Genomic DNA, 12,701 nt, shown 5'->3' on the forward strand with positions numbered 1-12,701 from the left:
TGGTCGGAGGCCCCGAATTTTCTCGGCATATGGCTGCAGCGCGGAGGATGACCTTGTTGCGACCTTCCGGCGCGACAGTCAAGGGCGACCTTCCGGCGCGACGGTCAGGGACGGGCTAACCCTACCGCCCATTAGTGTTCTTTTTTTGTGTGCCATCTCCCCCTTGTCGTTTTCAGCCACATGTCCTTCTGGCCCGGGGAGCGCCTGGGGGGGGGGGGGGGGGGGGGGGCGTTTGGAGGCTCGCGCTCTGGTCTTCCCAAGTAATCAGTTATGAGCCGTGCCGGCTCACCCAAAGCGGAAGCTCTTTGTGGGAGCGCGGGCGCCGATGCCCCCCTCAAAGGTGCCGCGGTTGGAAGGGGCTTTGGACAGCGTGGGGAGAGCGAGGGCCAGTTGTACTCCGGACGCCGAACGACGAGCAGCTCGCTTCGCTGACTGCTCGAGCGTTCCGAGAGATGTGTAGTTGCTTGCATTTGATTTTTGTATTGAACGTGTAAAATAAATTCACCGAGTTAAGTTTCAACGACTGGATCAAGTCTGATCATTTGTGATTACGACAACGAATAGCGGCAGCTACGCATAGTTACAACAAAAGTTCTGGTGCCGAAACCTGGGAACGGATTTCTTACATCGACCGGACCCCAACGACAACGAAAAGATGGAGGTGCTGAAGAAGAAGAGGAAGGCTGTCAGATCATCAGCGACGCGTCTTACTAAAGAAGCCGACGACATCTTGGCCGCCGAGACAGCACCCGACATCGAAAAGGTGAGCGTTCTTCTCGAGCGCTTACAATTGGTGCAACGGCAGCTCAACGATGTGGACTCCGCGATCGAGCCACATATCAAAGATGACGACGCAGACGCTGAGTTTGAACAGGTCCTTGAGTATACCGATAAGATTGCCATTAGCATCTGCAGATTAAAACTCAAGACAAATCCTGAAAGCCGGAAGGAATCAGCGACCACCTCTACGACTTCCGCACATCACAAGATAAAACTTCCGAAATTGGAACTATCGAAATTCGACGGAAGAAGAAAAAATTGGCAGCCGTTCTGGCAGCAGTTTGAGCCAGCTATTCATACGAATCCGGACCTCTCCCCTGTTGACCGCTTTAACTACCTAAAGTCGCTGCTTTCTGGACAAGCTGAAGCCGCCATCGCCGGGCTTCAAGCTACAGCTGAGTGCTATACTGATGCCATCGAAATCCTAAAGCAGCGATTCGGCGACCAAGCGGCCTTGATACAAGAACACATGCAGGGGCTCATCGATATCCGGGGTGTGATGTCTGCGGGAAAAGTGCGTGACTTAAGGCGGCTCTACGACGACGTGCAAGTGCGTATGCGAGGCTTGAGAGCGTTGGGTGTTGGCGACGACAGTTACAACGCGATGCTGTATCCCGTCCTACTTCGTGCACTTCCAAGGGAGCTCGTCCTCGCCTATCACCGCGCGCACGCAGAGGACCAACATGCTCCGAGTACAACGTCATCTACAACGGCAGAAGATTGTGCCCGGTCCGCAACATCCTCAGCAACAGCGACGGACAGCCGGACACCACTCAAGTCCTTACTTCGGTTCTTCAGACTGGAGTTGGAGAGCCGCGAGAAAGCCTTCGAGCATCGACCTGAAACTGCACCTGGTAAGCCAGCGTCTCATTTTAACGGGCCAAAGGAAGAATCAAGAGGGAGCATTCGACCTTCCTCGGCCGCAGCTTTGCATGGCTCAGCGTCAAACACCTCCTGCCCAATCTGCGGATCAAGTAATCACGGAGGCGAAGATTGCGATTCACATCTGGATGTGAAGCACAAGAAAGCAATTTTAACGTCCAAAGGCAGATGCTTTCGCTGCACGAAATGGCAATTTCCTCACTGGCGTCCCAGAACCCTCCTCGCAGCGCCGCCTCTCCTCCTCCGCTCTTTTCTTCCTTCTCCTCTTTTTTTCTTTCACGGCTGTTGCGCTCTTCGGTCTATTCCTCCGGCGAGTCTGCCTCCGCGCACCGCCGCCGCGAATCTGCGCGTCTTCTAGACCTGGTCAGCGCGCCTCTCAATGTGCTGACGCATGAACACGTAGGTGGTGGTGGAAACGTTTATTGCCAATGATGTAAATCGTAGGGGGCGCCTGGTTTGCCGCAAAAGTTTGCATGATTACGAGCATTGGTCTGGGTATCGGGCATGCAGCAGTATTGGGTATTGAGCAGTCCGGGTTTGTAGTTGTCGCCAATGTGCAGCCTGCGCTATGGTGAGGGACGGAGCGGGGGGTGCGTATTCCCTTCTTTTGTCTCGGTAATACGAGAGAATATCACGGAAGGAGACCAGGTAGTGCATTCCCTGCTCACGACAGTATGAGGCATTAAAGGCTTTCGCCTTAATAAAGCGATTCTGCTCGTATTGTCTTTCACAGCTGTTCTGCTCCTGGCGAGCTTCTAGGGCGGCCGGCTCGCGATTTTCGCGTTGCCCTTCGAGCCATTTGTGTGGCCGGCACGTTCCTCGCGCAAAGAAGGCGACTGCGCACGTACTTAAAATGGCGTTAAAGGGCGATTCACACGACGGTCCGTTCGCACGCGGCCCGCGCACTACCTGGTCTCCTTCCGTGATATTCTCTCGTATTACCGAGACAAAAGAAGGGAATACGCACCCCCAGCTCCGTCCCTCACCATAGCGCAGGCTGCACATTGGCGACAACTACAAACCCGGACTGCTCAATACCCAATACTGCTGCATGCCCGATACCCAGACCAATTCTCGTAATCATGCAAACCAGGCGCCCCCTACGATTTACATCATTGGCAATAAACGTTTCCACCACCACCTACGTGTTCATGCGTCAGCACATTGAGAGGCGCGCTGACCAGGCCGCGGTTCAGAAGACGCGCAGATTCGCGGCGGCGGTGCGCGGAGGCAGACTTGCCGGAGGAATAAACCGAAGAGCGCAACAGCCGTGAAAGAAAAAAAGAGGAGAAGGGAGAAAAGAGCGGAGGAGGAGAGGCGGCGCTGCGAGGAGGGTTCTGGGACGCCAGTGAGGAAATTGCCCACGAAACAAGGTCACAGATCCAAGAATTGCAGAATAAGACTGATCTGTAAAAAATGCACACGAAGGCATGCGACCTCCATGTGCGATCCCGCCTTCATTAATAACTCATCGAAAGGAGAGGGAGCTACCGAAAGAGCTGGAGGAGTCATCCTGCATGCTTCCGAAGCCGAGGAGAATCGCCCCAAACAAAGTGTGCTAATGCCGACGGTGACCGCTTGGAACAAAGGGACTAAGGCAAAGCGAATGTGTCGACTATTATTTGACAGCGGAAGCCAAAGAAGCTTCATTTCCGAAGATTGCTCGCGACAGCTGGGTTGCCGACTGCTAGGAACCGAAATACTCACTATTGGAGTTTTCGGAGGAGTACAGAAGCGGCGCACACTCCGACGCGTCGAAGTGCGTCTACTCGGAAAAGATGACCCGAAAACAGGATATAAAATTGAGGCCTTGGAGGTACCCACTATATGTGACCAAGCCATCCCTTGTCCCGACGAGCAGATCAGGAAGACTCTGCGCGAGCTCTCATTGTCACCGGGTGACGAATTTCAGCATCCCCACACTGCCCTGATCGATGTCCTGGTCGGTTCCGATCACTTCTGGGAATTTCTAACTGGCAGGATGGAGAAATTGGACGCTCGGCTAACGGCACTCGAAACAGTGTTTGGATGGGCAGTGCAAGGCAAAACTTCATTTTCCTGCCAGGAAGCGACTTGCGCTCATGCAGTCGTATTGAGAACGACGGTTGCAAATGAACAGGTAGAGCCTGTTTTGAACCTTTTCACACCTGTCGAGCTTGAAGAACAAAGGGGAGTAAAAGCCACGAAGCCCGTCTGCGGAGAAGAAAGCGAACTCCTAGACTTGAATCGATTCAACTCCGTAACTAACGTAAACCGGGTGACAGGTTGGATTCTGCGGTTTGTAAATAACCTGCAAACGAAACAAAGGCATACGGGACCCCTAACGGCTCTTGAATTGGAACGTGCACAACTTTATTGGCTGCAGCAGGCACAGAAATCGACATTCGGTATCGAGCTGCAGCACGTAGCCAAAGGAGACAGGACGCTGCGTGATTTAACCCTCAACGACTTCGTTTTACGGAGAGATGACAACGGGTTGCTACGGATACGCAATCACCCCTGTTCAGCGGACAAGGACTACGACGAGCGGCAACCTATCGTCCTACCGAAGCAGTACCGATACACTGTCTTGTTAGTGCATCAGGCTCACAAGAAGTTGTTGCATGCAGGAGTGCGGGACACGCACGTCCAACTGCGCGAAGGGTTTTGGATAGTGCGTGGCCGGCATTTGGTGAAAAGTGTAGTGCGCTCCTGTGTTGTGTGCCGGCGGCTGAGTGCCACCCGCGTCGAATTGGACACGGACCAACTCCCCCCCGACAGAACTTCTCAAGCAAAGCCTTTCGAAGTCGTCGGAGTAGATTTTGCGGGCCCACTCCTACATTGTTCTGTTCACTTGTGCTGTGACGCGTGCTGTGCATTTAGAACTGGTGAAGGACATGAACACGAAGCCTGGGGACATTGTTTTGGTCCGCGAAAGCTTTCCTCGCCTCCTGTGGAAAAGCGGAGTCGTTGTAACGTGTGTTCCACGGACGCGACGGAAAGATAAGGTCTTGCCAAGTCCGGCTGCCGAAGGGCAAAGTGGTTAGACGACCTGTACAGCTTTGTACCCGACAATTGTCAGAAGCGTAGAATGAGTCGTTGACCCATTCGGCGGGGGAGTGTTGCGACCTTCCGGCGCGACAGTCAAGGGCGACCTTCCGGCGCGACGGTCAGGGACGGGCTAACCCTACCGCCCATTAGTGTTCTTTTTTTGTGTGCCATCTCCCCCTTGTCGTTTTCAGCCACATGTCCTTCTGGCCCGGGGAGCGCCTGGGGGGGGGGGGGGGGGCGTTTGGAGGCTCGCGCTCTGGTCTTCCCAAGTAATCAGTTATGAGCCGTGCCGGCTCACCCAAAGCGGAAGTTCTTTGTGGGAGCGCGGGCGCCGATGCCCCCCTCAAAGGTGCCGCGGTTGGAAGGGGCTTTGGACAGCGTGGGGAGAGCGAGGGCCAGTTGTACTCCGGACGCCGAACGACGAGCAGCTCGCTTCGCTGACTGCTCGAGCGTTCCGAGAGATGTGTAGTTGTTTGCATTTGATTTTTGTATTGAACGTGTAAAATAAATTCACCGAGTTAAGTTTCAACGACTGGATCAAGTCTGATCATTTGTGATTACGACAACGAATAGCGGCAGCTACGCATAGTTACAACAGACCTGCCAAATATAATTATTTCTGCGTAGTTAACACCCCACTTTTTCAACATTCTTTGCGAATCCTGTAGACTGATGATACGATGAGTCGAGGTTTTGCTGACTAGTGGCTGCTAAGCAGGAAAGTCCAGTCCTAAGTCCAAGACAAATTTACCTGACACATTTATTTTTTCTTTGCAAAACTTCAGGAAAGAAATCATCAAAAGCGACCGATTCACAAAGCAACCTCACAAAATGAGCCTCTAAACCACTTCGCTTGAATCCCGTTATCCTTGCCAAGCTAGATTAAACAAAGGGAGTCGGAGCAATGCGGGCCGCCTTCTCTGCTCTAGTTTCGAAAAGACGCTGTCCTGTCGCCTCACTCAGTAATATTCGGGGAAGGGAACAGACCTCTTATTAAGGTATGGGTCTGGGCTAGTTGCAAAACCACGTTTGACGTAAAGCGCGCAGAAATACACGGACGAGTCAACAGAACAGACAAGCTCTCATCCCCGCAGGGGTCATCAAGAGAGGCAATAAAGAAAACACAAACTCTCGGAAATGCCTGCCGAGGGACGAATTTTACCGATGTGACTGCGTGACGCACACGAAACGAGCCTTTTTTTCTCTCTCTAATGGAGAAAAGTAGGGTCCTATCGTTGGCGACCCGCAGTCGCGACTTCTTTGCCTACTGACGCACAGAATCTAGGTACGCCGCCAGGATATTCGTAGTGAGCTGGCGCAAAGAAGCGATGAAGGAGCGGGGTGCTTAGAATGCCTTCGTGAAATAAAGATTAATATACTGAACAAAATGCTTGAGGAGAGCTCACACACTCGCTTACCAGAGAGAGCTCGCCTAAATAATATGGGTGCCTTACTGGGAAACGACTTTGCCGTCAGGTTCTGTAGGAAGCGCTCGACAAATCTGGATGTGGCCTGGCAAGTTTTAACCCTCGCGTCTCCCTGCCGCAATGAACTGCGGGACGATTATAGCTTTCGCGGCCGACGTCATCGGCGCACGTGCTAGCGGTCTGGATAATACACGCTACTTCTGACAGCGTGGTGCGCAGAAGGTTCGATGTGAGGCTACTACACAATGATGCGTCTCCAACACGGAAAAGAAAAGCAGCGCGGAACGCTCGAAACAAGCAAAACCGAGGCGACAGTATATGCAGTAAGTTCGACAGTAAGTTCGCCCATTGGGCCACGCTTCTTTGCTTGAAGTGCGCGTGTTGTGAGCGTGATGCAGCTGTCGGAGGTCAAACTGTGAGCGTCTGTTGTGTTCCCGGGCGTTCTGCTCCAGAAGGGAGCGGCTATTTCGTTTGGCTCGGGGAAGCTTGCGGAGAGAAAAATGGGAATCACAGGTCAGGTGAGACGGCTGTAAACCAACAAAATTCCAAAGTATGCGAGGCAAGGCATGAAGAACGCTTGCATTTCAGAACAATGTTTGCTTGTTGCCGAGTTATAATACGCATCTTTAACGTTCCCCCCTCGTAAACTTCTCGCACGTGGCTTTGCGGCGAACGGAGAAGCTGTTTAAGTGGCAGTCTTTTGAGAAAATGAAAATGTAGCTGGAAATAAGTAATCCTCTTTGTTTGCAAAGTAATGAAATGTAAATCATCCGGATACACATATTCCGCTGGAGTATGCAACACCCGTTCTGGGAATGTAACAACTGCTCACAAAGCGCCAAGTTTCAAGGCAGATTACTGCTAAAGAATATGTATTTTAGCGTGTATTTCTGCAGTGGTTACGTCAGCGAGGCGACGTCTTCAGTGCGCAATGGTGTCCTGTTAGCCAACGCAATTTGTTTTTCTGTCTGTTCGTTCATCGGATGCAGTTCCAGACATTTTTCCAATCTGTCCTAGCTACCTTTTTTAACTGAAATGACCCGCTTTCGCGTCTCAGTTCAAAGTTGTAGTCTCTTTATTTTATCTCTAATATGCTCTCACAACACCACCAGTTACCTTTAAAATTGATTAACTTGTACACCGGCACGCAAATAGAAAAAGGCACCTGGCATGCACCGATGCCATGTTATCAGGAGCCTGAAAATAATTAGATGCGCAGCAATTAACGTTTGTTCATATTCCGGCCATAATGCTGTCGAATGCCTTCGTTACGGTATGATACATCACGGTATATTTATGTAGAACTGCTTCCTGTAATCTGTGATTGTGTTTATATTCAGCTTTTATCTAGCTCATGTATCAGATGTCCTTCTCATCTAGCATTCTATTGGAAATATCTCCGAGCTATGAGCGATAAACCATGGCCCGCTTACAACCTCACCATAACGAAATATTTGATAAGCACCATAACGAAATATTTGATTACATTTCCATCCACTGATCACAAGGTAGATACGACCGCGCACATTCTAGACGACCATGTTGCAATCAGGATGTGACATTTCAGTAAACACAGAAGATCGGACAGCTCAAAGTGGCGCAACTTGAAAGAAGCTTTACCTTTGAGTATGAACGTATCGGTGAACATACTCCGGGACCTTTATGGCGTAATTAGATATTTGATTCGCCCACAAGATATATAACGTAATTAAGGTCGCTTATACACTCTAGCCCAACAAACGGTCCAATATACTGTGACAGCAGTTTTTGACAAAGACCACGCTTGCATAGAGGGTCCACAACCACACAATGTCGCCAGGAACATAAGAAACTTATTGGTGTCGGACGTCGTAGCGGTTCTTAGAACGGCCTTGCGCGGATAAAATTCGAACGCGGGCAAGCTGGCGAGCTTCTTCAGCTCTGCAGAGCGTGGTCGCAAGAGAAGGTTCATCGGTGATGAAAAATAGTAGTATGGTGTCAAGGCCACAGCGAGGCGAGTGAGCATAGAGCTGGTAGAAGGGGCAGTAGCCCGTTGTCTCATGTTGCGCTGTGTTGTATGCATGAGTAATGAACGGAAGGACGCCATCCCAGTCCTTATGCTCTGCAGCGACGTACACAGCAAGCATGGCGGTGAGTGTCTGATTAGTGCGTTCTACCACACCGTTCGTTTGGGGATGATATGGCGTGGAGTGGCGAAAACTGCAGGTGCTGAGGCGGAGAAGTTCTTCGACAACGTCCGCTGTGAATTGGCGTCCACGGTCGCTAATGAGAACTGCAGGAGGGCCGTGCCGAAGAACGACGAATCGAAGTAAGAAATGAGATACTTCGGACGCAGTAGCAGCTGGTATCGCGGCTGTCTCACAATAACGGGTTAGATAGTCTACGCACACAAGAATCCATCGATTTCCTTTCCAAGGACCGTGGGAAAGGTCCAAGAAGGTCAATGCCAACTTGCTCAAACGGGTCGGTTGGAGGTGTGATTGGCCGCAGTTTTGCCGGTGGACATGAAGTCGGCAGCTTAAAGCGCTGGCATTGCACACAGCTGGCTACATAGTGCTGGATGGTTGTAGCATGTTAGGCCAGTAAAACCGTTGTTTTGTGCGGTGGAGTGTTCGGGCCACTCCCAAGTGTCCAGATGTGGCGTCGTCGTGCATCATTTCAAGAACTGCGATGCGTAGGCTTTCAGGCAGGACAAGAAGCATTCGTGCTCCCCAAGAAGCGAAATTCTTCTTCTAAAGCAATCGCTCGCGAATGCGAAAAGTATTCTTTGCAGAGTCTTGGGCGGCATCAAACAGAGAAGTTAATGTGTCACAGACCAGTGGAATGTTTCCGGTCAGGAATTCTCTCGGGGCTCAGCCATCGGCGAACGAAGCTGACACTGGAATTCCAGGAGTGGTATGTTCTAGAGTGGTGGTACGGGTGCGCTGTTTTTTTTAAAGTGGAGAATGCAGGCATAGCCGACTCGACGACGCCTGTCACGGAAGACTGACCTTTTGCGCTCCCTCCTGCTCTCCCGCGCGGCGCTCCGAGGGAACTTCGCGGGTTCATGCGTCCCCTCTGCCCCGTCGTCACCGCGTTGACAAAAGCGCCCCGATGATGAGGGAGAGGGAAGAAGTATGCTAGCTGCCGGCCCGTCCAGGTTGCAGAGAGTGGTTGGGGCAGTCGGGAGGAAATAGGCAGTTGAAGAGGTTGGGTGGTGTGTTTGCGGGCGTGGAGGGCCGAGTTACCGCGCCGAGGCACGCGTTCCATCGCACAAGGCCCGCCGCCGTCGAGCCATCGTCGCATCCACAACCACCCGAACCAGAGTCATCGCCGCAGCCCCCGTATGTGAATTGTCCGTCGGACTTTCTGTTCTTTTTCCTATTTAACTTTTTGTATATTACTTCTTTTCATGCCCTGTACGCCTTCTTGTTCTCTGTAGTTGGATTTGTGTGTTCTTTGTATTGTCTGTCTCTCTTGCTTGTCGCGTTTTGTATAGTTTTTCGGCTAATCCTCTGTTTGTTTTTACATGTTTTTGTGTTTCCCTGCATGCGATTAAATATTTGTTTTACACACGCAACCCCTGAGTTCCTTTGGAGTACTGACGCACCGACACACGTGCACCACGCACGGGCTGACCGACCTCAAAAAAATAAATGTTGCACAACGTTCGCTTTTAGGCCACAGGGGAGCGTAAAGCGGCCCCTGTGCCTCGACGGCTTGCACCAGGCAGCCGGTTGGTGGGCGATAGTTGTGACATAATGTTTGGCCTTTGCGTTGCTCAGTTCGGAAAACTTGAATATCGGGGAAGGCTTGTGAAAGTGAGGCCATGTATTCATCAAAGTTGTCTGCGTCGTCATCAGTCGTTTGAAGCGGCAGACGCGAAAGACAATCAGCATCTGAGTGTTTACGGCCGCTTTTAAGCACCACAGTAAAATTAAATTCTTGAAGGCGCAAGGCCCATCGATCAAGCCGGCCACACGGGTCACGATCACTCATTAGCCAGCAAAGCGAATGGTGGTCGGTCACGACGGTGAAAGCATTCCCGTACAGATAGGAGCGGAAGCGCTCTACAGCGAAAACAACGGCGAGACTTTCTTGCTCAGTAACCGTGTAATTCCTTTCGCACTTACTCAACGAGCGCCTTTCTTGGAACTCAGGATAAGACCATGCAGCTCATTCCATGCAATCAATCACGATATCACGACGACGGTTGTCCTCACTAAATGTTTTGCCAAAAATTACAACGTCGTCCAAATAACAAACAAATTTGCCACTTAATCCACGCAGGATTGTATCCATGAACCGGTCGAATGATGCAGGCGCATTACATAATCCAAATGGCATAACGTTAAACTCATAAAGTCCGTCTGGTGTTATGAATGCCGTTTTTTCTTTATTTGCAGTGTGCATGGGGATTTGCCAGTAGCCGGATCTCAAATCAATAGAAGAAAAGCATCAAGCTCAGTGCAGACAATCAATTGCGTCATCTATACGTGGAAGCGCGTGGACGTCCTTATTCGTGGCCGTATTTAAGCGACGGTAGTCGACACAGAACCTCCATGTGACATCTTTCTTTCTAACAAGGATAACTGGAGCTGCCCAAGGACTCGAAGATTCTCGATTTATGCCTCGCTTTAGCATCAACTGAACGTAGTCACCTATCAATTTACGTTCAGTGGCTGAGACTCGATAGGGCTTCTGGCGGATAGGAGGTGCGGAGCCGATGTTGACCATGTGATGAATACGACTGGTAGGCAGTGGTGTTGAATCGTCCTTGGCAACGTCGAACACGAAGACATGCTTAAGAAGTAGTTCCACTAGAATGCGACGCTCGGTTGCAGGAAGAGACCGATTAATCATAGCCTTAACTTGGGTATCCGTATCTTTTTTCACGTGCTGCTCACTGACAGAGCTGGTTAACGCCGCGACGGAACCTGACAAGCCTTCCTCGAAACGGGCGAGTTTGAGGCCCCGAGGCAACACAGCTGGCTCTTCAGAGTGGTTGACCGTCCACAGCTCGGTACGGCCTCTCACCACGGGAACGACGCAAAAAGGCACGAGGATGGTCTTCTTAGAGCAGGCGAGCGTCGTAGGCTCGACTACAGCTTCAAAAGATTCGCACTGATTGTGAATAGAGGAAACCCGTACGAATTCTGCAGATGAAGCTGGTACAACAGTGTCTTCTTCCACCGCAAATGCTCCAAATACAGGGGTCGAGTTATAAGAGCTGAAAGTAGCGAAGAATTCAAAGCAATCTCTCCCGCACGACAGTCTAAAGATGCACCACACTCTTGCAGAAAATCAATCCCAAGAATCACATCGTGCGTTGACCGCGGCAGCACTGTAAATTCTCTTCTGAACGCTAGACCACCAATAACAACATCCCAAGTACACACACCAAGTGGAACCAAAGGTTCACCACCGACATCAAGAAATAACGCTGCACGGTCACTACTAAACATCACTTTCCTACCTAAACTGTTCTTAAACCCAAAACTCATAACGGATACTGTAGCTCCAGTGTCTACAAGAGCCACTGTTTTCACACCATCAATAACAACTTCCAGTTTGTTCTTCAACATAACCACAGGCAGAGGTATAGTGAACGGCATCGACTCGCCGGCGGCCTCAGCTCCATCGGCCGCGCCTCCTAGTTTCCCGGAGGCGGAGGGGAAGCACGACGTCGAGGAGAAGGTGAAGGCCGTTGGCGCTGAAGTGGCGGCGTCACACTGCGATCAGGTGCAGGTGGTGAACTCCGCAAATTTGTCGGATGGTTTCGAGTCTCAAGCGGACATAGTCGGGGATCATTGCTGTTCGGTGTGCAGTTGTGCGTGAATATTCACCGGGGGTCGGTAGTCTCGAGCAGTCGGGAAACGGCGGCGGCAATATCTAGCGATATGCCCTGCAATGCCAGACCGGTAGCACAAAGGTTGAGAGCACCAGCGACCGCATAAGAGTCCTGGTGAACAATGTCGCGACGTTGGTTGCAGCCAGGCTCTCGCTGCTGACGAACCACGCCTTCAGGGAAGGTGGGTCTCCTTTCCGTTAGCTGGTGGCCATAACGTTGGGCAAGGTTGTTCCGGTCGTACATCGGCAAAGCGCCGCTAGGTTGAGCCCACGAAGTCGACAGGGCGGCAACATCTGCCTGCGGTGCAGAACTGTGCCGCAGATATTCTGTACAGCAGAAGGTGTCCCTGGATCTGTACTATTCCTCGCGCACAATCTCTCGTATCATATCAGCCGTAGAATGTGGAGGACAGGCTTCAACACTGGCTATAGAGGTGACATTGGTCAGTCTTCCGAATTTAGGAGTGATTCGACGCACCTTAAGAGCTTAAATGTTCTACAATATTTTATAACGTCAGCTGTGGTGTTCAGGTTCTCCTTGCTAATCAGGAAATTATAAACCTCTTCCACAATTCCTTTTAGAAGGTGGCCGACTTTGTCTTCTTCAAGCATACTGGAATTCATTAGCTTTAATGCATATTAAATGCATATTAGCTTTAATGCATATTACCTTTCAATGCGTAACTTTAAGACGGCTTCGATGCATGCCGTGCACGGTTCTCCGGGTACTTGCGCGCGGTGAAACAGTGTCTG

The sequence above is a fragment of the Amblyomma mixtum genome, chromosome 2 (assembly GCF_055824585.1).
Source record: "Amblyomma mixtum isolate Tamu chromosome 2, ASM5582458v1, whole genome shotgun sequence".
NCBI lineage: Eukaryota > Metazoa > Arthropoda > Arachnida > Ixodida > Ixodidae > Amblyomma > Amblyomma mixtum.